The sequence below is a fragment of the Biomphalaria glabrata genome, chromosome 10, assembly GCF_947242115.1.
Source record: "Biomphalaria glabrata chromosome 10, xgBioGlab47.1, whole genome shotgun sequence".
NCBI classification, from domain to species: Eukaryota; Metazoa; Mollusca; class Gastropoda; family Planorbidae; genus Biomphalaria; species Biomphalaria glabrata.
In genome coordinates, this window is record NC_074720.1 from 22,043,621 (window position 1) to 22,071,544 (window position 27,924).

The 27,924-nt window shown below is 42.0% G+C and overlaps 1 long non-coding RNA gene across 1 annotated transcript; it reads right to left on the bottom strand.

Moving 5' to 3' along the window:
- Positions 1–371: 371 nt before the first annotated feature.
- LOC129928842 (uncharacterized) lies at positions 372–27,924 on the bottom strand. Its single transcript, XR_008780360.1, has 3 exons — positions 27,690–27,924; positions 24,947–25,828; positions 372–571 (listed from the first exon to the last, which is right to left on the bottom strand). It is a non-coding gene; the product is annotated as an uncharacterized LOC129928842 (long non-coding RNA).

Below are 27,924 nucleotides of genomic sequence, written 5' to 3' on the forward strand. Positions count from 1 at the left end.
TTTAATTTCTGTAATTTTTAATTAAGTTTTAATTAATGGTCAATTGATACACTATTTATCCTTGTTTAACTGGGTGTCAGTTTGTCTTCTTAGGAACATAACTGCTTGCTTGTTATAGCAATTTTATCAAGATGGTCATTAAATAATTACTTTTCATTCATTATTACACCTGGGTAGTTAGAGTTTTTAGTCTGTGTTTGACAACAGTAAATTTTATTTCTCTTAATATCTGTATTTCCTCTAAGGTTCAAGTATAATTCCTTGCCATTATAATGCCACTGACCAGTTTAAAAAATTACAAAAGTATATTTTAAATTTGTGAACAAACCACACATAAAATACTTCACTTGTATAACAAATTAAAATAAGTTGTGTTTTCTTTATTTCACCTTTTAATGAATTTTCAATTAATTTATATATATATCATACATCAAATAGGAAAATGTAAAAACAAAAAAAGTGTGAGATATTACAGAAACATAATGAGAGAAAGAAACAAAATGTATCCATTGTCTAGTGCTGACTTGATTGCAGTTCTAATTTCTCACCCTTGTTATGGTTCATGTTTAATCTGTGGAGGAAAAGAGAACACGTCAATCACAGTGGAGATCTTTTTCAAAAAGTCAAGGAAGTCAAATTGGGCTGGTAAATTTGAATATACAAGAAACTATTGCCCTGAAGAATGTGACAATATTCTTTGGTATTTAAGGTGCAGCTAAGTCAATGTTGCCCATTCAAAACCTGTACCTTTGTAATAAATAGTTTTTTTTTTTTTATTCAACTTAACAAGAACTATATTATCTAGAATATTAGTAAAATAATTAAAAAGTTTATAATAGAAATAGAATGGTGAGTCTCATTTTGTATGTTTCAGCTGGAAATGTTATGTTAATGTTATGTTAATAAAACCAATTCACTCATGTATTCAGCCAGTCCTCAAAGACTGTTGCCCGGGGTGTGGCACGAGGAGCCATACATGAGCTAGGTAGTTGGGAATTTCAGGCTTTTGACTTGGCCAAGGAATAGGGCTGTCATTTACCTTTCCCAAATACCACACACCCCGTTAGTAGTTAGCGCATGCGATTCTGTGATCCTTGAAGTGACAAATTAACTTGATCCAATTCTTTCTTGCACTTTAATGTCTGATCTGATCCAATCTTGATGCTGTCCCTTTTGTTGAGATTGTTAGTAGAATTAGTAGAAACTAATCAACAAAAAGACAACCTGATGGACTAATAGCTGAAAAAAAATGTCATTAATGAAGAAATTTATATTAGTTGCAATCAATACAATAAGAAGACAATAAAGAATGCTATAATTTCCTTAGGGACCAAACTGAAATTAACGGTACGGTACTGAAAGTTAAAGCATTTCAAATATCAACAAATATAAGCATAGGGAAAAGTAATTATTGCTCAACTTCTCAATACCCTTAGATTTGCTATGGGTATTTTGTGTCTCTAAGGATATAACCATATAACGAATATGGAATGTCATATTGGATCTGTGAGTAGGCTGTAGGCTGGCGTTTGCCTTAGAATAAGCAAGAAGGCACGACGAAGAAGTGGTCTAAGACGGCTGATAATGAGCTTTACGCTAAGTGTTTGTTTCATGTTAGACAAGAAGGCAAGAGAATAGGCTGACAACTAAAGGTAGAACAAGTAGGTTCGGCGGTTGTTTCGTAGTCGGGCAAGTAGGCAAGACTGATGGCAGTCAGATCGGTAGATGTCTCCTAGGAAAAAAAACTCATAATGGGCAGTATACTCGGCAGAAAGACAAAGTAGGAACGACGAAATAGTAGCTATATGATGGCCGAAAAGAAGATAGGCGAAACGGTTTAGTCAAATCATGGGCAGTCATATTTGTTAATGGCGCAACAGAGGTGAGGTCGGGTCCGCGTTTGAACATGGGCAGTCATATTGGTTAATGGCGCAACAGAAGTGAGGTCGGGTCTGCGTAACACCAAAGTTTGAACATGGGCAGATTGCTCGGCGGTTGTATCACAATCGTAGGAAGAACGAATGGTAAGTTCGAGTTATGGGTTATAACGGCGTATGTTTCATATTAGGCGAAAAGGAACGACGAAGTAGTGGACATCAGATGACCGAAAAGAAAGATAAGATCATGGGTAGTAGGATCGGCGGAAAAATGGAGTCTAACAATGGGTTGTCGTAATGGCGAATGTTTTATAAAAGGAAAGAAGGCGAAACGGAGGAGTGGTCGGGTCGGCGAAAAGATAAACTTAGAATATGGGTAGATTGCTGCTCGGCGGTTGTATCACAAACGTAGGATGAACGAATGGTAAGTTCGAGTTATGGGTAGTCATAACGGCGTATGTTTCATATTAGGCGAAAAGGAACGACAAAGTAATGGCCTCCTGATGGCCGGAAAGAAAGATGGGTAGTACGATCTTAGGAAGAACGAGTGGTTAGGGCAGGTTATGGGCAGTCATATCGGCGGATGTGTCATATCAGGCGAGTAGGAACGAAGAAGTAGTAGCCATCTTATGGCCAAAAGATATGACCATGGGTAGTTGGATCGGCGGAAAGAATGGGTAGTCGTAAAGGTGAAAGTAGGGGCAACGAAGGAGTGGTCAGTTCGGCGGAAATCTAAAGTAAGAACATGGGCAGTCAGATCGGCGGATGTCTCATATTAGGCAAGTTGGAGTGGCAAAGTAGTGGCCAACTTGTGGCCAAATAGAAAGATAAGATCAAGGGTAGTTGCATCGGCGTAACGAAGGAGTGGTCAGTTCGGCGGAAATCTAAAGTAAGAACATGGGCAGTCAGATCGGCGGATGTCTCATATTAGGCAAGTTGGAGTGGCAAAGTAGTGGCCAACTTGTGGCCAAATAGAAAGATAAGATCAAGGGTAGTTGCATCGGCGTAACGAAGGAGTGGTCAGTTCGGCGGAAATCTAAAGTAAGAACATGGGCAGTCAGATCGGCGGATGTCTCATATTAGGCAAGTTGGAGTGGCAAAGTAGTGGCCAACTTGTGGCCAAATAGAAAGATAAGATCAAGGGTAGTTGCATCGGCGTAACGAAGGAGTGGACGGCACGGCGGAAATCTAAAGTAAGAATATGGGCAGTCAGTACGGCGGATGTCTCCTATTAGGCGAGCTGAAACGGCGAAATAGTGGCCAACATATGGCCAAATATAAAGATAGATCATGGGTAGTTGGATCGTCGTAACGAAGAAGTCGACGGTTTGGCGGAAATCTAAAGTAAGAACATGGGCAGTCAGATCAGCGGATGTCTCATATAAGCGAGCAGGAACGACGAAGAAGTATCCGAAAAGAAAAATGAGATGATGGGATGTAGAATCGGCGAAAAGGTTAACTCACTTCAAGAGCGGTCGTAATGGTGAAAGTGTTATAAATGGGTGGTAGGAACAACGTAGGTGTGGTAGGATCGGCGTCAAACTAAAGTTAGAATATAGGCAGTCGGCTTGGCGATGTAGCATACTTGTAGGAAAGAGGAATGTGAAGGTCCCATCATGGATTTCTCATTTTAGGCGCGTACAAACGGAAAAGTAGTGGCCAACTGATGGCCAAATAGAAAGATTAGACCATGGATAGATGGATCGGAGGAAAAAAATAAGCAGTCGTAAAGGTGTGGACGGTTCGGCGGAAATCTAAAGTTAGAACATGGGCATATGTTTCATACTAGGCGAGTAGGAACGGTAAAAAAGTGGCCAACATATGGCCAAAAGGAAAGATATGAACATGCGTAGTTAGATCAACCGAAAGAATATGTCTACTCATGGGCAGTCCTAATGGCGAAAGTGTTATAAATCAAAAGTAGGCGCATAGATGGAGTGGACGGTTCAGCGGAAATCTAAAGTAAGAACATGGGCAGTCAGATCGACGGATGTCTAATATTAAGCGAGTGGAGTGGCGAAGTAGTGGCCAACTTGTGGCCAAATAGAAAGATAAGATCATGGGTAGTTGCATCGGCGTAACGAAGGAGTGGACGGTTCAGCGGAAATCTAAAGTAAGAACATGGGCAGTCAGATCGGCGGATGTCTAATATTAGGCGAGTTGGAATGGCGAAGGAGTGGCCAACTTGTGGCCAAATAGAAAGATAAGATCATGGGTAGTTGCATCGGCGTAACGAAGGAGTGGACGGTACGGCGGAAATCTAAAGTAAGAACATGGGCAGTCAGATCGGCAGATGTCTAATATTAGGCGAGTTGGAATGGCGAAGGAGTGGCCAACTTGTGGCCAAATAGAAAGATAAGATCATGGGTAGTTGCATCGGCGTAACGAAGGAGTGGACGGTTCGGCGAAGATCGGCGGATGTCTCATATTAGACGAGTTGGAACGGCGAAGTAGTGGCCAACATATGGCCAAGTATAAAGATAGATCATGAGTAGTTGGATAGTCGTGACGAAGACGTGGACTGTTGCGGAAATCTAAAGTAAGAACATGGGCAGTCAGATCGGCGGATGCCTAATATTAAGCAAGTTGGAACGGCGAAGTAGTGGCCAACTTATGGCCAAATAGAAAGATAAGATCATGGGTAGTTGAATCGGCGTAACGAAGGAGTGGACAGTTCGGCGGAGATCTAAAGTAAGAACATGGGCAGTTAGTACGGCAGTTGTCTCATATTAGGCAAATTGGAGTGGCGAAGTAGTGGCCAACTTATGGCCAAATAGAAAGATAAGATCATGGGCAGTTGCATCGGCGTTTCGAAGAAGTGGACGGTTCGGCGGAAATCTAAAGTAAGAACATGGGCAGTCAGTACGACGGATGTCTCCTATTAGGCGAGCTGAAACGGCGAAGTAGTGGCCAACATATGGCCAAGTATAAAGATAGATCATGGGTAGTTGGATAGTCGTGACGAAGACGTGGACTGTTGCGGAAATCTAAAGTAAGAACATGGGCAGTCAGATCGGCGGATGCCTAATATTAAGCGAGATGGAACGGCGAAGTAGTGGCCAACTGATGGCCAAATAGAAAGATAACATCATGGGTAGTTGCATCGGCGTAACGAAGGAGTGGACGGTTCGCTGAAATCTAAAGTAAGAACAAAGGCAGTCAGATCGGCGGATGTCTCATATTAGGCGAGTTGGAACGGCGAAGTAGTGGCCAACTTATGGCCAAATAGAAAGATAAGATCATGGGTAGTTGCATCGGCGTAACGAAGAAGTGGACGGTTCGGCGGAAATCTAAAGTAATAACATGGGCAGTCAGATCGGCGGATGCCTAATATTAAGCGAGTTGGAACGGCGAAGTAGTGGCCAACTTATGGCCAAATAGAAAGATAATATCATGGGTAGTTGCATCGGCGTAACGAAGGAGTGGACAGTTCGGCGGAAATCAAAAGTAAGTACATGGGCAGTCAGATCGGCGGATGTCTCATGTTAGGCGAGTTGGAGCGGCGAAGTAGTGGCCAAGTTATGGCCAAAGAGAAAGATAAGATCATGGGTAGTTGAATCGGCGTAACGAAGGAGTGGACAGTTCGGCGGAGATCTAAAGTAAGAACATGGGCAGTTAGTACGGCAGTTGTCTCATATTAGGCAAATTGGAGTGGCGAAGTAGTGGCCAACTTATGGCCAAATAGAAAGTTAACATCATGGGTAGTTGCATCGGCGTTTCGAAGAAGTGGACGGTTCGGCGGAAATCTAAAGTAAGAACATGGGCAGTCAGATCGGCGGATGTCTAGTATTAGGCGAGTTAGAGTGGCGAAGTAGTGGCCAACTTATGGCCAAATAGAAATATAAGATCAAGGGTAGTTGCATCGGCGTAACGAAGGAGTGGTCGGCACGGCGGAAATCTAAAGTAAGAACATGGGCAGTCAGTACGGCGGATGTCTCCTATAAGGCGAGCTGAAACGGCGAAGTAGTGGCCAACTTATGGCCAAATAGAAAGATAAGATCATAGGTAGTTGCATCGGCGTTTCGAAGAAGTGGACAGTTTGGCGGAAATCTAAAGTAAGAACATGGGCAGTTAGTACGGCGGATGTCTCATATTAGGCGAGTTGGAAAGGCGAAATAATGGCCAACTAATGACCAAATAGAAATATAAGATCATGGGTAGTTGCATCGGCGTAACGAAGAAGTGGACGGATCGGCGGAAATCTAAAGTAAGAACATGGGCAGTCAGATCGGCGGATGCCTAATATTAAGCGAGTTGGAACGGCGAAGTAGTGGCCAACTTATGGCCAAATAGAAAGATAAGATCATGGGTAGTTGCATCGGCGTAACGAAGAATTGGACAGTTTGGCGGAAATCTAAAGTAAGAACATGGCAGTTAGTACGGCGGATGTCTCATATTAGGCGAGTTGGAAAGGCGAAGTAATGGCCAACTAATGACCAAATAGAAATATAAGATCATGGGTAGTTGCATTGGCGTAACGAAGAAGTGGACGGTTCGGCGGAAATCTAAAGTAAGAACATGGGCAGTCAGATCGGCGGATGTCTAGTATTAGGCGATTTAGAGTGGCGAAGTAGTGGCCAACTTATGGCCAAATAGAAAGATAAGATCATGGGTAGTTGATTCGGCGTAACGAAGGAGTGGACGGTTCGCTGAAATCTAAAGTAAGAACAAAGGCAGTCAGATCGGCGGATGTCTCATATTAGGCGAGTTGGAACAGCGAAGTAGTGGCCAACTTATGGCCAAATAGAAAGATAAGATCATGGGTAGTTGCATCGGCGTAACGAAGAATTGGACAGTTTGGCGGAAATCTAAAGTAAGAACATGGCAGTTAGTACGGCGGATGTCTCATATTAGGCGAGTTGGAAAGGCGAAGTAATGGCCAACTAATGACCAAATAGAAATATAAGATCATGGGTAGTTGCATTGGCGTAACGAAGAAGTGGACGGTTCGGCGGAAATCTAAAGTAAGAACATGGGCAGTCAGATCGGCGGATGTCTAGTATTAGGCGATTTAGAGTGGCGAAGTAGTGGCCAACTTATGGCCAAATAGAAAGATAAGATCAAGGGTAGTTGCATCGGCGTAACGAAGGAGTGGACGGCACGGCGGAAATCTAAAGTAAGAACATGGGCAGTCAGTACGGCGGATGTCTCCTATAAGGCGAGCTGAAACGGCGAAGTAGTGGCCAACATATGGCCAAGTATAAAGATAGATCATGGGTAGTTGGATAGTCGTGACGAAGACGTGGACTGTTGCGGAAATCTAAAGTAAGAACATGGGCAGTCAGATCGGCGTATGTCTAATATTAAGCGAGTTGGAACGGCGAAGTAGTGGCCAACTTATGGCCAAATAGAAAGATAAGATCATGGGTAGTTGCATCGGCGTAACGAAGAATTGGACAGTTTGGCGGAAATATGGGCAGTCAGATCGGCGGTTGTCTCATGTTAGGCGAGTTGGAGCGGCGAAGTAGTGGCGAATTTATGGCCAAATAGAAAGATAAGATCAAGGGTAGTTGCATCGGCGTAACGAAGGAGTGGACGGCACGGCGGAAATCTAAAGTAAGAACATGGGCAGTCAGTACGGCGGATGTCTCCTATAAGGCGAGCTGAAACGGCGAAATAGTGGCCAACATATGGCCAAGTATAAAGATAGATCATGGGTAGTTCGATAGTCGTGACGAAGACGTGGACTGATGCGGAAATCTAAAGTAAGAACATGGGCAGTCAGATCGGCGGATGTCTAATATTAAGCGAGTTGGAGTGGCGAAGTAGGGGCCAACTTATGGCCAAATAGAAAGATAAGATCATGGGTAGTTGAATCGGCGTAACGAAGGAGTGGACAGTTCGGCGGAGATCTAAAGTAAGAACATGGGAAGTTAGTACGGCAGTTGTCTCATATTAGGCAAATTGGAGTGGCGAAGTAGTGGCCAACTTGTGGCCAAATAGAAAGATAAGATCATGGGCAGTTGCATCGGCGTTTCGAAGAAGTGGACGGTTCGGCGGAAATCTAAAGTAAGAACATGGGCAGTCAGATCGGCGGATGTCTATGATTAGGCGAGCTGAAACGGCGAAGTAGTGGCCAACATATGGCCAAGTATAAAGATAGATCATGGGTAGTTGGAAAGTCGTGACGAAGACGTGGACTGTTGCGGAAATCTAAAGTAAGAATATGGGCAGTCAGATCGGCGGATGCCTAATATTAAGCGAGTTGGAACGGCGAAGTAGTGGCCAACTTATGGCCAAATAGAAAGATAAGATCATGGGTAGTTGATTCGGCGTAACGAAGGAGTGGACGGTTCGCTGAAATCTAAAGTAAGAACAAAGGCAGTCAGATCGGCGGATGTCTCATATTAGGCGAGTTGGAACAGCGAAGTAGTGGCCAACTTATGGCCAAATAGAAAGATAAGATCATGGGTAGTTGCATCGGCGTAACGAAGAATTGGACAGTTTGGCGGAAATCTAAAGTAAGAACATGGCAGTTAGTACGGCGGATGTCTCATATTAGGCGAGTTGGAAAGGCGAAGTAATGGCCAACTAATGACCAAATAGAAATATAAGATCATGGGTAGTTGCATTGGCGTAACGAAGAAGTGGACGGTTCGGCGGAAATCTAAAGTAAGAACATGGGCAGTCAGATCGGCGGATGTCTAGTATTAGGCGATTTAGAGTGGCGAAGTAGTGGCCAACTTATGGCCAAATAGAAAGATAAGATCAAGGGTAGTTGCATCGGCGTAACGAAGGAGTGGACGGCACGGCGGAAATCTAAAGTAAGAACATGGGCAGTCAGTACGGCGGATGTCTCCTATAAGGCGAGCTGAAACGGCGAAGTAGTGGCCAACATATGGCCAAGTATAAAGATAGATCATGGGTAGTTGGATAGTCGTGACGAAGACGTGGACTGTTGCGGAAATCTAAAGTAAGAACATGGGCAGTCAGATCGGCGGATGTCTAATATTAAGCGAGTTGGAACGGCGAAGTAGTGGCCAACTTATGGCCAAATAGAAAGATAAGATCATGGGTAGTTGCATCGGCGTAACGAAGAATTGGACAGTTTGGCGGAAATATGGGCAGTCAGATCGGCGGTTGTCTCATGTTAGGCGAGTTGGAGCGGCGAAGTAGTGGCGAATTTATGGCCAAATAGAAAGATAAGATCAAGGGTAGTTGCATCGGCGTAACGAAGGAGTGGACGGCACGGCGGAAATCTAAAGTAAGAACATGGGCAGTCAGTACGGCGGATGTCTCCTATAAGGCGAGCTGAAACGGCGAAATAGTGGCCAACATATGGCCAAGTATAAAGATAGATCATGGGTAGTTCGATAGTCGTGACGAAGACGTGGACTGATGCGGAAATCTAAAGTAAGAACATGGGCAGTCAGATCGGCGGATGTCTAATATTAAGCGAGTTGGAGTGGCGAAGTAGGGGCCAACTTATGGCCAAATAGAAAGATAAGATCATGGGTAGTTGAATCGGCGTAACGAAGGAGTGGACAGTTCGGCGGAGATCTAAAGTAAGAACATGGGAAGTTAGTACGGCAGTTGTCTCATATTAGGCAAATTGGAGTGGCGAAGTAGTGGCCAACTTGTGGCCAAATAGAAAGATAAGATCATGGGCAGTTGCATCGGCGTTTCGAAGAAGTGGACGGTTCGGCGGAAATCTAAAGTAAGAACATGGGCAGTCAGATCGGCGGATGTCTATGATTAGGCGAGCTGAAACGGCGAAGTAGTGGCCAACATATGGCCAAGTATAAAGATAGATCATGGGTAGTTGGAAAGTCGTGACGAAGACGTGGACTGTTGCGGAAATCTAAAGTAAGAATATGGGCAGTCAGATCGGCGGATGCCTAATATTAAGCGAGTTGGAACGGCGAAGTAGTGGCCAACTTATGGCCAAATAGAAAGATAAGATCATGGGTAGTTGATTCGGCGTAACGAAGGAGTGGACGGTTCGCTGAAATCTAAAGTAAGAACAAAGGCAGTCAGATCGGCGGATGTCTCATATTAGGCGAGTTGGAACAGCGAAGTAGTGGCCAACTTATGGCCAAATAGAAAGATAAGATCATGGGTAGTTGCATCGGCGTAACGAAGAATTGGACAGTTTGGCGGAAATCTAAAGTAAGAACATGGCAGTTAGTACGGCGGATGTCTCATATTAGGCGAGTTGGAAAGGCGAAGTAATGGCCAACTAATGACCAAATAGAAATATAAGATCATGGGTAGTTGCATTGGCGTAACGAAGAAGTGGACGGTTCGGCGGAAATCTAAAGTAAGAACATGGGCAGTCAGATCGGCGGATGTCTAGTATTAGGCGATTTAGAGTGGCGAAGTAGTGGCCAACTTATGGCCAAATAGAAAGATAAGATCAAGGGTAGTTGCATCGGCGTAACGAAGGAGTGGACGGCACGGCGGAAATCTAAAGTAAGAACATGGGCAGTCAGTACGGCGGATGTCTCCTATAAGGCGAGCTGAAACGGCGAAGTAGTGGCCAACATATGGCCAAGTATAAAGATAGATCATGGGTAGTTGGATAGTCGTGACGAAGACGTGGACTGTTGCGGAAATCTAAAGTAAGAACCTGGGCAGTCAGATCGGCGGATGTCTAATATTAAGCGAGTTGGAACGGCGAAGTAGTGGCCAACTTATGGCCAAATAGAAAGATAAGATCATGGGTAGTTGCATCGGCGTAACGAAGAATTGGACAGTTTGGCGGAAATATGGGCAGTCAGATCGGCGGTTGTCTCATGTTAGGCGAGTTGGAGCGGCGAAGTAGTGGCGAATTTATGGCCAAATAGAAAGATAAGATCAAGGGTAGTTGCATCGGCGTAACGAAGGAGTGGACGGCACGGCGGAAATCTAAAGTAAGAACATGGGCAGTCAGTACGGCGGATGTCTCCTATAAGGCGAGCTGAAACGGCGAAGTAGTGGCCAACATATGGCCAAGTATAAAGATAGATCATGGGTAGTTCGATAGTCGTGACGAAGACGTGGACTGATGCGGAAATCTAAAGTAAGAACATGGGCAGTCAGATCGGCGGATGTCTCATATTAGGCAAATTGGAGTGGCGAAGTAGTGGCCAACTTGTGGCCAAATAGAAAGATAAGATCATGGGCAGTTGCATCGGCGTTTCGAAGAAGTGGACGGTTCGGCGGAAATCTAAAGTAAGAACATGGGCAGTCAGTACGGCGGATGTCTCCTATTAGGCGAGCTGAAACGGCGAAGTAGTGGCCAACATATGGCCAAGTATAAAGATAGATCATGGGTAGTTGGATAGTCGTGACGAAGACGTGGACTGTTGCGGAAATCTAAAGTAAGAACATGGGCAGTCAGATCGGCGTATGTCTAATATTAAGCGAGTTGGAACGGCGAAGTAGTGGCCAAGTTATGGCCAAAGAGAAAGATAAGATCATAGGTAGTTGCATCGGCGTTTCGAAGAAGTGGACAGTTTGGCGGAAATCTAAAGTAAGAACATGGGCAGTTAGTACGGCAAATGTCTCATATTAGGCGAGTTGGAACAGCGAAGTAGTGGCCAACTTATGGCCAAATAGAAAGATAAGATCATGGGTAGTTGCATCGGCGTAACGAAGAATTGGACAGTTTGGCGGAAATCTAAAGTAAGAACATGGCAGTTAGTACGGCGGATGTCTCATATTAGGCGAGTTGGAAAGGCGAAGTAATGGCCAACTAATGACCAAATAGAAATATAAGATCATGGGTAGTTGCATTGGCGTAACGAAGAAGTGGACGGTTCGGCGGAAATCTAAAGTAAGAACATGGGCAGTCAGATCGGCGGATGTCTAGTATTAGGCGATTTAGAGTGGCGAAGTAGTGGCCAACTTATGGCCAAATAGAAAGATAAGATCAAGGGTAGTTGCATCGGCGTAACGAAGGAGTGGACGGCACGGCGGAAATCTAAAGTAAGAACATGGGCAGTCAGTACGGCGGATGTCTCCTATAAGGCGAGCTGAAACGGCGAAGTAGTGGCCAACATATGGCCAAGTATAAAGATAGATCATGGGTAGTTGGATAGTCGTGACGAAGACGTGGACTGTTGCGGAAATCTAAAGTAAGAACATGGGCAGTCAGATCGGCGTATGTCTAATATTAAGCGAGTTGGAACGGCGAAGTAGTGGCCAACTTATGGCCAAATAGAAAGATAAGATCATGGGTAGTTGCATCGGCGTAACGAAGAATTGGACAGTTTGGCGGAAATATGGGCAGTCAGATCGGCGGTTGTCTCATGTTAGGCGAGTTGGAGCGGCGAAGTAGTGGCGAATTTATGGCCAAATAGAAAGATAAGATCAAGGGTAGTTGCATCGGCGTAACGAAGGAGTGGACGGCACGGCGGAAATCTAAAGTAAGAACATGGGCAGTCAGTACGGCGGATGTCTCCTATAAGGCGAGCTGAAACGGCGAAGTAGTGGCCAACATATGGCCAAGTATAAAGATAGATCATGGGTAGTTCGATAGTCGTGACGAAGACGTGGACTGATGCGGAAATCTAAAGTAAGAACATGGGCAGTCAGATCGGCGGATGTCTCATATTAGGCAAATTGGAGTGGCGAAGTAGTGGCCAACTTGTGGCCAAATAGAAAGATAAGATCATGGGCAGTTGCATCGGCGTTTCGAAGAAGTGGACGGTTCGGCGGAAATCTAAAGTAAGAACATGGGCAGTCAGTACGGCGGATGTCTCCTATTAGGCGAGCTGAAACGGCGAAGTAGTGGCCAACATATGGCCAAGTATAAAGATAGATCATGGGTATTTGGATAGTCGTGACGAAGACGTGGACTGATGCGGAAATCTAAAGTAAGAACATGGGCAGTCAGATCGGCGGATGTCTAATATTAAGCGAGTTGGAGTGGCGAAGTAGGGGCCAACTTATGGCCAAATAGAAAGATAAGATCATGGGTAGTTGAATCGGCGTAACGAAGGAGTGGACAGTTCGGCGGAGATCTAAAGTAAGAACATGGGAAGTTAGTACGGCAGTTGTCTCATATTAGGCAAATTGGAGTGGCGAAGTAGTGGCCAACTTGTGGCCAAAAAGAAAGATAAGATCATGGGCAGTTGCATCGGCGTTTCGAAGAAGTGGACGGTTCGGCGGAAATCTAAAGTAAGAACATGGGCAGTCAGATCGGCGGATGTCTATGATTAGGCGAGCTGAAACGGCGAAGTAGTGGCCAACATATGGCCAAGTATAAAGATAGATCATGGGTAGTTGGAAAGTCGTGACGAAGACGTGGACTGTTGCGGAAATCTAAAGTAAGAATATGGGCAGTCAGATCGGCGGATGCCTAATATTAAGCGAGTTGGAACGGCGAAGTAGTGGCCAACTTATGGCCAAATAGAAAGATAAGATCATGGGTAGTTGATTCGGCGTAACGAAGGAGTGGACGGTTCGCTGAAATCTAAAGTAAGAACAAAGGCAGTCAGATCGGCGGATGTCTCATATTAGGCGAGTTGGAACAGCGAAGTAGTGGCCAACTTATGGCCAAATAGAAAGATAAGATCATGGGTAGTTGCATCGGCGTAACGAAGAATTGGACAGTTTGGCGGAAATCTAAAGTAAGAACATGGCAGTTAGTACGGCGGATGTCTCATATTAGGCGAGTTGGAAAGGCGAAGTAATGGCCAACTAATGACCAAATAGAAATATAAGATCATGGGTAGTTGCATTGGCGTAACGAAGAAGTGGACGGTTCGGCGGAAATCTAAAGTAAGAACATGGGCAGTCAGATCGGCGGATGTCTAGTATTAGGCGATTTAGAGTGGCGAAGTAGTGGCCAACTTATGGCCAAATAGAAAGATAAGATCAAGGGTAGTTGCATCGGCGTAACGAAGGAGTGGACGGCACGGCGGAAATCTAAAGTAAGAACATGGGCAGTCAGTACGGCGGATGTCTCCTATAAGGCGAGCTGAAACGGCGAAGTAGTGGCCAACATATGGCCAAGTATAAAGATAGATCATGGGTAGTTGGATAGTCGTGACGAAGACGTGGACTGTTGCGGAAATCTAAAGTAAGAACATGGGCAGTCAGATCGGCGGATGTCTAATATTAAGCGAGTTGGAACGGCGAAGTAGTGGCCAACTTATGGCCAAATAGAAAGATAAGATCATGGGTAGTTGCATCGGCGTAACGAAGAATTGGACAGTTTGGCGGAAATATGGGCAGTCAGATCGGCGGTTGTCTCATGTTAGGCGAGTTGGAGCGGCGAAGTAGTGGCGAATTTATGGCCAAATAGAAAGATAAGATCAAGGGTAGTTGCATCGGCGTAACGAAGGAGTGGACGGCACGGCGGAAATCTAAAGTAAGAACATGGGCAGTCAGTACGGCGGATGTCTCCTATAAGGCGAGCTGAAACGGCGAAATAGTGGCCAACATATGGCCAAGTATAAAGATAGATCATGGGTAGTTCGATAGTCGTGACGAAGACGTGGACTGATGCGGAAATCTAAAGTAAGAACATGGGCAGTCAGATCGGCGGATGTCTAATATTAAGCGAGTTGGAGTGGCGAAGTAGGGGCCAACTTATGGCCAAATAGAAAGATAAGATCATGGGTAGTTGAATCGGCGTAACGAAGGAGTGGACAGTTCGGCGGAGATCTAAAGTAAGAACATGGGAAGTTAGTACGGCAGTTGTCTCATATTAGGCAAATTGGAGTGGCGAAGTAGTGGCCAACTTGTGGCCAAATAGAAAGATAAGATCATGGGCAGTTGCATCGGCGTTTCGAAGAAGTGGACGGTTCGGCGGAAATCTAAAGTAAGAACATGGGCAGTCAGATCGGCGGATGTCTATGATTAGGCGAGCTGAAACGGCGAAGTAGTGGCCAACATATGGCCAAGTATAAAGATAGATCATGGGTAGTTGGAAAGTCGTGACGAAGACGTGGACTGTTGCGGAAATCTAAAGTAAGAATATGGGCAGTCAGATCGGCGGATGCCTAATATTAAGCGAGTTGGAACGGCGAAGTAGTGGCCAACTTATGGCCAAATAGAAAGATAAGATCATGGGTAGTTGATTCGGCGTAACGAAGGAGTGGACGGTTCGCTGAAATCTAAAGTAAGAACAAAGGCAGTCAGATCGGCGGATGTCTCATATTAGGCGAGTTGGAACAGCGAAGTAGTGGCCAACTTATGGCCAAATAGAAAGATAAGATCATGGGTAGTTGCATCGGCGTAACGAAGAATTGGACAGTTTGGCGGAAATCTAAAGTAAGAACATGGCAGTTAGTACGGCGGATGTCTCATATTAGGCGAGTTGGAAAGGCGAAGTAATGGCCAACTAATGACCAAATAGAAATATAAGATCATGGGTAGTTGCATTGGCGTAACGAAGAAGTGGACGGTTCGGCGGAAATCTAAAGTAAGAACATGGGCAGTCAGATCGGCGGATGTCTAGTATTAGGCGATTTAGAGTGGCGAAGTAGTGGCCAACTTATGGCCAAATAGAAAGATAAGATCAAGGGTAGTTGCATCGGCGTAACGAAGGAGTGGACGGCACGGCGGAAATCTAAAGTAAGAACATGGGCAGTCAGTACGGCGGATGTCTCCTATAAGGCGAGCTGAAACGGCGAAGTAGTGGCCAACATATGGCCAAGTATAAAGATAGATCATGGGTAGTTGGATAGTCGTGACGAAGACGTGGACTGTTGCGGAAATCTAAAGTAAGAACCTGGGCAGTCAGATCGGCGGATGTCTAATATTAAGCGAGTTGGAACGGCGAAGTAGTGGCCAACTTATGGCCAAATAGAAAGATAAGATCATGGGTAGTTGCATCGGCGTAACGAAGAATTGGACAGTTTGGCGGAAATATGGGCAGTCAGATCGGCGGTTGTCTCATGTTAGGCGAGTTGGAGCGGCGAAGTAGTGGCGAATTTATGGCCAAATAGAAAGATAAGATCAAGGGTAGTTGCATCGGCGTAACGAAGGAGTGGACGGCACGGCGGAAATCTAAAGTAAGAACATGGGCAGTCAGTACGGCGGATGTCTCCTATAAGGCGAGCTGAAACGGCGAAGTAGTGGCCAACATATGGCCAAGTATAAAGATAGATCATGGGTAGTTCGATAGTCGTGACGAAGACGTGGACTGATGCGGAAATCTAAAGTAAGAACATGGGCAGTCAGATCGGCGGATGTCTCATATTAGGCAAATTGGAGTGGCGAAGTAGTGGCCAACTTGTGGCCAAATAGAAAGATAAGATCATGGGCAGTTGCATCGGCGTTTCGAAGAAGTGGACGGTTCGGCGGAAATCTAAAGTAAGAACATGGGCAGTCAGTACGGCGGATGTCTCCTATTAGGCGAGCTGAAACGGCGAAGTAGTGGCCAACATATGGCCAAGTATAAAGATAGATCATGGGTAGTTGGATAGTCGTGACGAAGACGTGGACTGTTGCGGAAATCTAAAGTAAGAACATGGGCAGTCAGATCGGCGTATGTCTAATATTAAGCGAGTTGGAACGGCGAAGTAGTGGCCAAGTTATGGCCAAAGAGAAAGATAAGATCATAGGTAGTTGCATCGGCGTTTCGAAGAAGTGGACAGTTTGGCGGAAATCTAAAGTAAGAACATGGGCAGTTAGTACGGCAAATGTCTCATATTAGGCGAGTTGGAAAGGCGAAGTAATGGCCAACTAATGACCAAATAGATATATATTAGATCATGGGTAGTTGCATCGGCGTAACGAAGAAGTGGACGGATCGGCGGAAATCTAAAGTAATAACAAGGGCAGTCAGATCGGCGGATGTCTAATATTAAGCAAGTTGCAGTGGCGAAGTAGTGGCCAACTGATGGCCAAATAGAAAGATAGATCATGGGTAGTTGGTTAGTCGTGACGAAGAAGTGGACTGTTGCGGAAATCTAAAGTAAGAACATGGGCAGTCAGATCGGCGGATGCCTAATATTAAGCGAGTTGGAACGGCGAAGTAGTGGCCAACTTATGGCCAAATAGAAAGATAAGATCATGGGTAGTTGCATCGGCGTAACGATGGAGTGGACAGTTCGGCGGAAATCTAAAGTAAGTACATGGGCAGTCAGATCGGCGGATGTCTCATGTTAGGCGAGTTGGAGCGGCGAAGTAGTGGCGAATTTATGGCCAAATAGAAAGATAAGATCAAGGGTAGTTGCATCGGCGTAACGAAGGAGTGGACGGCACGTCGGAAATCTAAAGTAAGAACATGGGCAGTCAGTACGGCGGATGTCTCCTATAAGGCGAGCTGAAACGGCGAAGTAGTGGCCAACATATGGCCAAGTATAAAGATAGATCATGGGTAGTTCGATAGTCGTGACGAAGACGTGGACTGTTGCGGAAATCTAAAGTAAGAACATGGGCAGTCAGATCGGCGGATGTCTAATATTAAGCGAGTTGGAGTGGCGAAGTAGGGGCCAACTTATGGCCAAATAGAAAGATAAGATCATGGGTAGTTGAATCGGCGTAACGAAGGAGTGGACAGTTCGGCGGAGATCTAAAGTAAGAACATGGGAAGTTAGTACGGCAGTTGTCTCATATTAGGCAAATTGGAGTGGCGAAGTAGTGGCCAACTTGTGGCCAAATAGAAAGATAAGATCATGGGCAGTTGCATCGGCGTTTCGAAGAAGTGGACGGTTCGGCGGAAATCTAAAGTAAGAACATGGGCAGTCAGTACGGCGGATGTCTCCTATTAGGCGAGCTGAAACGGCGAAGTAGTGGCCAACATATGGCCAAGTATAAAGATAGATCATGGGTAGTTGGATAGTCGTGACGAAGACGTGGACTGTTGCGGAAATCTAAAGTAAGAACATGGGCAGTCAGATCGGCGGATGTCTAATATTAAGCGAGTTGGAACGGCGAAGTAGTGGCCAATTTATGGCCAAAGAGAAAGATAAGATCATAGGTAGTTGCATCGGCGTTTCGAAGAAGTGGACAGTTTGGCGGAAATCTAAAGTAAGAACATGGGCAGTTAGTACGGCAAATGTCTCATATTAGGCGAGTTGGAAAGGCGAAGTAATGGCCAACTTATGACCAAATAGAAATATATAAGATCATGGGTAGTTGCATCGGCGTAACGAAGAAGTGGACGGATCGGCGGAAATCTAAAGTAATAACAAGGGCAGTCAGATCGGCGGATGTCTAATATTAAGCAAGTTGCAGTGGCGAAGTAGTGGCCAACTGATGGCCAAATAGAAAGATAGATCATGGGTAGTTGGATAGTCGTGACGAAGAAGTGGACTGTTGCGGAAATCTAAAGTAAGAACATGGGCAGTCAGATCGGCGGATGCCTAATATTAAGCGAGTTGGAACGGCGAAGTAGTGGCCAACTTATGGCCAAATAGAAAGATAAGATCATGGGTAGTTGCATCGGCGTAACGAAGGAGTGAACAGTTCGGCGGAAATCTAAAGTAAGTACATGGGCAGTCAGATCGGCGGATGTCTCATGTTAGGCGAGTTGGAGCGGCGAAGTAGTGGCGAATTTATGGCCAAATAGAAAGATAAGATCAAGGGTAGTTGCATCGGCGTAACGAAGGAGTGGACGGCACGGCGGAAATCTAAAGTAAGAACATGGGCAGTCAGTACGGCGGATGTCTCCTATAAGGCGAGCTGAAACGGCGAAGTAGTGGCCAACATATGGCCAAGTATAAAGATAGATCATGGGTAGTTCGATAGTCGTGACGAAGACGTGGACTGTTGCGGAAATCTTAAGTAAGAACATGGGCAGTCAGATCGGCGGATGTCTAATATTAAGCGAGTTGGAGTGGCGAAGTAGGGGCCAACTTATGGCCAAATAGAAAGATAAGATCATGGGTAGTTGAATCGGCGTAACGAAGGAGTGGACAGTTCGGCGGAGATCTAAAGTAAGAACATGGGAAGTTAGTACGGCAGTTGTCTCATATTAGGCAAATTGGAGTGGCGAAGTAGTGGCCAACTTGTGGCCAAATAGAAAGATAAGATCATGGGCAGTTGCATCGGCGTTTCGAAGAAGTGGACGGTTCGGCGGAAATCTAAAGTAAGAACATGGGCAGTCAGTACGGCGGATGTCTCCTATTAGGCGAGCTGAAACGGCGAAGTAGTGGCCAACATATGGCCAAGTATAAAGATAGATCATGGGTAGTTGGATAGTCGTGACGAAGACGTGGACTGTTGCGGAAATCTAAAGTAAGAACATGGGCAGTCAGATCGGCGGATGTCTAATATTAAGCGAGTTGGAACGGCGAAGTAGTGGCCAACTTATGGCCAAATAGAAAGATAAGATCATGGGTAGTTGCATCGGCGTAACGAAGGAGTGGACAGTTCGGCGGAAATCTAAAGTAAGTACATGGGCAGTCAGATCGGCGGATGTCTCATGTTAGGCGAGTTGGAGCGGCGAAGTAGTGGCGAATTTATGGCCAAATAGAAAGATAAGATCAAGGGTAGTTGCATCGGCGTAACGAAGGAGTGGACGGCACGGCGGAAATCTAAAGTAAGAATATGGGCAGTCAGTACGGCGGATGTCTCCTATAAGGCGAGCTGAAACGGCGAAATAGTGGCCAACATATGGCCAAATATAAAGATAGATCATGGGTAGTTGGATCGTCGTAACGAAGAAGTCGACGGTTTGGCGGAAATCTAAAGTAAGAACATGGGCAGTCAGATCAGCGGATGTCTCCTATAAGCGAGAAGGAACGACGAAGAAGTATCCGAAAAGAAAAATGAGATGATGGGATGTCGAATCGGCGAAAAGGTTAACTCACTTCAAGAGCGGTCGTAATGGTGAAAGTGTTATAAATGGGTGGTAGGCACAACGTAGGTGTGGTAGGGTCGACGTCAAACTAAAGTTAGAACATAGGCAGTCGGCTTGGCGATGTAGCATACTTGTAGGAAAGAGGAATGTAAAGGTCCCATCATGGGCAGTCGTAACAGCGGATTTCTCATTTTAGGAACGGCAAAGTAGTGGCCAACTGATGGCCAAAAGGAAAGATATGATCATGCTCAGTTGGATAGGCGGAAAGAATACGTCTACTCATGGGTACTCCTAATGGCAAAAATAATATAAATGAAAAGTTGGCGCAACGAAGGAGTGGACGGTTCGGGGGAAACCTAAAGTTAGAACATGGGCAGTCACATCGGCGGATGTCTCATAGGCTAGTCGGAACGGCGAAGTAGTGGACAACTTATGGTCAAATAGAAAGATAAACAGTACGGACCAATGACGAAGTCTTGACTGCCCATGGTCGCAGGGGAAGAGAGTGTGTCGCCATAAACAGTATGGACCAATGACGGAGTCTTGACTGCCCAAGGTCGCAGGGGAAGAGAGTGTGTCGCCATAAACAGTACGGACCAATGACGGAGTCTTGACTGCCCATGATCGCAGGGGAAGAGAGTGTGTCGCCATAAACAGTACGGACCAATGACGGAGTCTTGACTGCCCATGATCGCAGGGGAAGAGAGTGTGTCGCCATAAACAGTACGGACCAATGACGGAATCTTGACTGCCCATGATCGTTGCTACTAAACCTAAAGCAACACATAAAACTAAGTTTAAACAAAAACTATAACTAATAATTAAACATTAGGGTGACTAAACCTCTTTAAGGTGCTTTAAATTAATTTAGTCACTAACAAAAAAAGACACACACAGACAAGACATGACCATTAGTCGCCTCTTACGACATGTCATTAGGTCAAGACAGTGGGTCTATTCTAGCACCTAGCTCTAGCTAAGACCCCGAAACCCACACGGGGGAGAAGGGGCTAACACATAAAACTAATAACACATTCACAAGGGCAAAGGAATGTATGAAAAACAAAACCAGAGAGAACAAACGAAAGAATTATAGAGTAGGTCAAAAGGTATAGGAGCTTGGCAATGTTTGTCAAAAATAGATATTTTGTAGACGGAGTATGTGTGGCCATAAACATTATAGCCCAGTACTGAAGTATTGATTTCCCATGATATATATATATATATATATAAATGTGTGCAAAATGGATAAGTCTGATAAAAAAAAAGTCGCTGAGGAGGATAATAGTTTCTAACAGACTCTTCGCTGCCCATGATCTTGCGGAAGGAGAATGTCTGGCCATAAACACTATGGTCCAGTGATGAAGATAACAGTAACAGGAAAAAGAAGAAGAGGCAGACAGAGAAAGCGATGGGAGGACAACATAAAAGAATAGACGGGCCTGTCATTGAAAGAGGTTCTAACTAAGGCAAAAGACATAGAAGAATAGAGAAGAACGGTCGACGAATCTTGCATGGAGCCCTAACTTTCCAACAGACTAAGAGATAGGTAAAGTAAAGGTAAAAGATATATATATGGTCAATGGATGAGTCTGACAAGAAAAATAATAAAGTCACTACGGCGGATAATAGTTTCTAACACAGTCTTGACTACCCATGATGTTGCGGACGGAGTATGTGACTAAACCTCTTTAAGGTGCTTTAAATTAATTTAATCACAAAATTTAATCGCAAACAAAAAAAGACACACACAGACAAGACATGACCATTAGTCGCCTCTTACGACATGCCATTAGGTCAAGACAGTGGGTCTATTCTAGCACCTAGCTATAGCTAAGACCCCGAAACCCACACGGGGGAGAAGGGGCTAACACATAAAACTAATAACACATTCACAAGGGCAAAGGAATGTATGAAAAACAAAACCAGAGAGAACAAACGAAAGAATTATAGAGTAGGTCAAAAGGTATAGGAGCTTGGCAATGTTTGTCAAAAATAGATATTTTGTAGACGGAGTATGTGTGGCCATAAACGATATGGCCCAGTGATGAAGTATTGACTGCTCATGATAAATAAATATATATATATAAAAGTACAGGTAAAAGAAGAAGAGGCAGACAGAGAAAGCGATGGGAGGACCATATAAAAGAATGGACGGGCCTACACAATTGAAAGAGGTTCTAAGGAACAGAGAAGAATGGAGAAAGACGGTCGACTTATACGGCATGGTGCCCCAACGGTCCAACAGTCTAAGGGATAAATAAAGAAAGGTAAAAGAGATATATATATATATGGTCAACGGATGCGTCTTTAAAAAAAAAAAAGAATAAAGTTCCTTCGGCGGAAAATAATTTCAAACATAGTCTTGACTGCCCATGATCATGCAGACGGAGTATGTGTGGCCATAAACATTATGGCCCAGTGATGAAGTATTGACTGACCATGATATACATTATATATATATGGTCAACGGATGATTCTGATAAGAAAAATAAAGTCACTTTGGAGGATAATAGTTTCTATCAGAGTCTTCGCTGCCCATGATCTTGTGGATGGAGAATGTGTGGCCATAAACATTATGGCCCAGTGATGAATTATTGACTGCCCATTCATATATATGGCCAATGGAGGAAATTTTGAAATAAAAAAAAAAATAAAGTCCCTTCTGCGGAAAATAGTTTCTAAAGGAGTCTTGACTGCCCATGATCTTGTGGATGGAGAATGTGTGGCCATAAACATTACTAAGAGCCATGATTTCCAATGGTATAAATATATATATATATGCTCAACAGATGTGTCTGATAAAAATAAATAAAGTCACTGCGGAGGATAATAGTTTCTAACAGAGTCTTCGCAGCCCTTGATCTTGCGGATGGAAAATGTGTGGCCATAAACGATATGGCCCAGTGATGAAGTATTGACTGCCCATGATAAATAAATATATATATATAAAAGTACAGGTAAAAGAAGAAGAGGCAGACAGAGAAAGCGATGGGAGGACCATATAAAAGAATGGACGGGCCTACACAATTGAAAGAGGTTCTAAGGAACAGAGAAGAATGGAGAAATACGGTCGACTTATACGGCATGGTGCCCCAACGGTCCAACAGTCTAAGGGATAAATAAAGTAAAGGTAAAAGAGATATATATAGGCCTATATGGTCAACGGATGCGTCTAAAAAAAAAAAAAAAGAATAAAGTTACTACAGCGAAAAATAATTTCTAACAGAACCCAGACAATGCTGTTGATGTCACATGTGTTATATGATTAAAAATAAGCCTGAATACACTAATAGTGACTTACTATTCTACTGATTGTCCCATTCCCAAATTGTAACTGCTGGGAAAAAATTAACAAAAAAAAAACAAACATTTAAAACATGAACATATAAACAAGACAACGAAATGGATGGCTGCCTGGTCGTGCGGTTTGCGCACTGGACTGTCGTTCGGATTTGTCGATGGTCGAGGGTTCAAATCCTGCCCGCTCCCATCCCCCGTCGTCCTGCGGGAGGTTTGGACTAGGAAGTAAACTATCTTCAACTCTGAAGGAACATCCGAAACATGTAAAACATTTTACAAACAAACAAACAAATGGACAACTGGTCTGAGAATGAAGCACCTAAAGTTAAATATACTCCTTATACTTTATGTGTAAAATACTTATTCAAAAAGCCATCAATCATCAGATGTGAATTTCAATAGTTCAGTTTTTTGTTAGTTATATGCAGTTAATGTACTTTTTACATATGTTTTAGGCTAAGTTACATGATACCATTTGTTGTATGAAATGTGTGAATAGCTTACATTGTGTAAATTTCATTAATTATAAAATCTATTTAAACAGATCCAGATCTATGAATTTAAAAGTAATTCAGCTTTAAGATTAATTATTTCATTCTGACAACTAAGAGAAAAAGAGATGATGTATTGTAGTTTAGATGTACTCAATTATTAAACAAATGAAGTCTATAGATCCCATGGTGTGTGGTGGTAGAGTACTTGGCCTCACAACTAGGGATCCTGGGTTTGAATTTCAGGATATTAATGATGCCCCTGAGTCCAAACAATATTTATAAATGGGTACTAGTCATTAGTTGGGGAACGAAAAAGGCAGTTGGTCATTGTGCTATCCCTGACACCCTCATTAACTATCAGCTATTGAAACAGATTATTTTAACATTAAATTATCTATCTATTATCTATAGATCACAAGATCTGAATGGGGTCATTTCCCCATTGACTTGACATTAATAAGTTTTTTATTTTGTTTTTGTAAAACTTACTACATGTAGTACTACATATACTAGTAATAGATCTAGAGTTTACAAAGATCTTGACAAGTAGATGATTCTAGAACCAGAAATGTACCAAATCATTGTTAAAGTTAGTCTCATACTAGTGTCATACTTATACTAAATAATAGATTTACATCTATAGACTCAACAGAGACAAGATAAACTAGATCTATAAAAGGTGAATATTATATCTCTATGAACAACACATGATATGATATACTAATAGATATCTACTTGATTATGATATATATATAATATTATATCTCTATGAACAACACATGATATGATATACTAATAGATATCTACTTGATTATGATATATATATATATATATATATATATATATATATATATATATATATATATATATATATATATATATATATTATTTTATCATATTATTTTAGGTCCAAGATTCTAACTACTAGATTGTTACTCAGTGATTGTACTATAATCACCATTCTTCTAGATCTAGATCTTGGAATACTTGAATCTAGATATAATCACTATCATGTGACCTTGCACACAGAGACAGAGTGACAGACTCTGCTACAGTCACCACTAGTGCTAGATCTAGAATGATCTATAAAGAGTCTAGTTGTCTAGTCTAGATTATGATGATACTCTTAATAATAATAGGCTAAGAGCCTAACCTAGGGCTAAATGAATTAAGAATAGAATCTTGACTCTGTGCATGCATCATAGATCAGTATTAATCAGTACTGACAGGCTATAGTCTAGATAGATATAATATATATATCTTAGTAAACTCTATATATATAAATATAGAATATAGATATAAAATTCAGTAGATGAACATGATTTTCACTGTCAGGATATGATGATCATTATCTGATAGATTGACTAGATCTAGATAAATTCATCTATTCATTAGATCTATGTGATTGTTAATCAGATTTAATCAGTAGATCTTTAATAGATCTAATCTAGAAGAGTATATTACAGAATATAGCGATAGATTTTCCATTTTGAATTTATAATGTAGACATAAAAACACTTTTAGAGTGTCTACAAAAAAATGATAATAATATAGGTCTGTGAATACTGATATAGATTTAGAAAACTTACTTGACTTATTCCTGTGTGCCTTCCTTCTTCTGTGCTGAGTCTGCTAATTCTTCTCCCATGGCATATGCATGATATGTCATTCCAGTATCCTCAGCTTCGCTGATCTGACATCTTTCAGGTTTGTTTGAACCTGTCCACTTTCCTCTTTCTAAGCCGAAATCAAATCAAGTGGCTGCTTTGCAATATTGGTAGATCTAGTAGTTTTCCAGAGTTTTCTATCCAGCTCCATTTTTGCTTTAAAATATATCTTTGGGTATGTTTTGTTTTGTTTTGTTCTCTCCTTTGTAGTTGACAGTAGATGATATCTTTTTGAATGTCCAGAGTAGGGAACAGTCTTGGAACTTTATAGAAGAACCGAATTAACGTTCATGTTAAAGATCAAGATCTTAATTTGTAAAGACAGTACTTTAGAGTGAAGAGTGTTAAAGGCAAATCTAGCTTTAGTAATGCCATTTCTTATATCATGATCAGTTCCACTGTTTTGGCTAATCATACTTCCCAGGGGTAACATTTACGGTATAGAGGATGTATCCCCCAGTAGTATGATTGGGATTCACATAGCCTCAGTTTTCTTTTTATTGATTCAGAAAATCTTGTCAGTTTGGCTTGGTTGTTTTGTTGCATATGAAAGAAGAGGCAGATGTCATCAACAACATCCAAGTCTTCTACATCTTCTTATCTTATATATTACAGATGTTACTTTATGTTGTGTTGGGGTTAATGGTATGCCATTTTTGTTCTTGTTCCCAAATCTTACACATTAGCAAATGTAACAATTCATCTGATGTTTAGGGTCTGCTTTCATATATACCACCTGGGCCTGCTGCCTTTTCACTTTTTGCACTTTTGATGGCCTTGATGATTTCCACTTTAGTAGAAGCCCTGCATTAAAAGAGCAAAATTAATTTCATTTCAATTATATCACATAAAAAAAAACAACAACAGCCAAAGACCACGTGAATCACATCACTGTCCAACATATAAAAAAAAAAAGCAAAAATTTAACTTGATCTGTCTCAGCATTTCAAGATGTTTCACATCTCAATGGAATGTAAAATGCAGTATATACAGGACAATGAAACATTTACAAATTAATAGGACAATAAAACAAAATATAACAAAAACAATGTTTCATTGGTCAACAAAACATACACAAAGGCAATGTAAGCTTATCAAAGGAAAAAAAATCATGGATAACAGGCTTCATAACGGTCAAATAAAAACAAATGACTAACATTTAATGAGCCTAATGTATTTAAATAGCATTAATTTTTTACCTTTGGATGTTATGACAAAGTATTTACTTTATTCAATGTCAGTTTTCTATGTTCACGAAGAAGAAAACACTTACCTAAAATATTGTGTTAATTAGATCTATATTTATATTCTATTATCTATAGTAGTTTATTTAATTCGGACATTACATGAATTCGGACATTCAGTGTTTTGTGGTCATTAAATAATTATTTAAAACTAGCGCGCTGTATAATGTGCTTGTCCATTTTCCAATGATTCTAACCCAATTTCCTTCCATTTAGCTGTCTTTTTATGTAAGAAAAACGAATTTCAAATTTATAAGTCAGGTTGTTTTCTTTTCCTATGTTACCCGGATGACTTTACCTCTTCCTAGGGTTAAGACTATATGTTTTGATTGGCTAAGTCTATACTAATGAGTCCGGCAATATTTATTCTGTTTTTGGAGCTGATTTATTTGATTCATAAGCTAAGTTGTTTGATTACATAAAAAAAAAAATCATTAGGATGTCCGAATTAAATTACGATTTTCTCCCAAAATTTATTTCGGACAGCCAGTTATGGACATCAATGTTAATGATCTTATATTATATTTGTTCATTTGTTGTTGTTGTTTTTTTATAGAGAATAAATGGGCAAATGTTTGGAGTGAGCTTGGTACATTGAATGAAGTTAAATGCTTAGATCTAGACCTACTAGCAGATAGTTCTAGATTTATATAGAGAGAATATAGAGGATTCAGTTATTTAGGCAGGAATGGCTATCCTAACCTGTACTATACTACAAAATATCATCTGTATTAGAAATTTATTAAATTAATAAACAAAAAACACAAACATTCAACACACATCTAATCATGCAAACATAAAATAAGTCTAAAAGTCTGTGTAGAAGTCACTATCCCAGTGAACTAATTTTGGTAGAATAAGTGTGTTCATATTTTATTTTTTGTGTTCGTGTTTATGCATAATTTGAAAACATCTTAATGATTTAAAGTGAGGGGCTATGCCTGGGGATCTTAAAATTTAGTTAATGTCAATATAGAATTAAAATCTGAGTTTATTGATGCCTAAATATAGAGACTGTCCGAAATAAATTAAATGGTGTCCGGAATCAAATAATGTGGGTCAAATTTGTCAGAATTAAAGGAAAACACACAGCCTCTATGACCTTAAATATAATAACAAATATAGGTTAGGGGTACAAATTTAAGTAGTCATCCTTATTCTCCTTTAACTAAAGAAGATTTTGATACATTTTCTTTTCTATGTCGAACCATTGTAAAATAATGCACTATCAAAGTCAAACTTTCAAATTTGGGCCTATAGGTGTCAGAATAGCATAATCATAAACATTAGACATAATTAGATCTATAATTAAATTAAAATAATAAATAATAATTAGATCTAAATCATAAATGAATAAATGGTCATGAAGAAGAAAACAATTATTGACTTAGTCATTAGTCATTAGTCTTAGTTACACTTACCAAATAATATATTTTGTGTTAATTATAATTAAATATATAATATACCAATGACCGTGCTCCTTCTGTTGAAATTGAATAATTTCGTCCGGCTATCACACACAATTAAACAGTTGCAGAGACAATCAACGTAAGTCATAATCATGTCACAAGGATAATTACCACAGTGTGAACTAAGTTCACAACTAGAGTTACATTTTGGATAGAAGACGAAAGCAATACGATTGGTTGGTTAGGT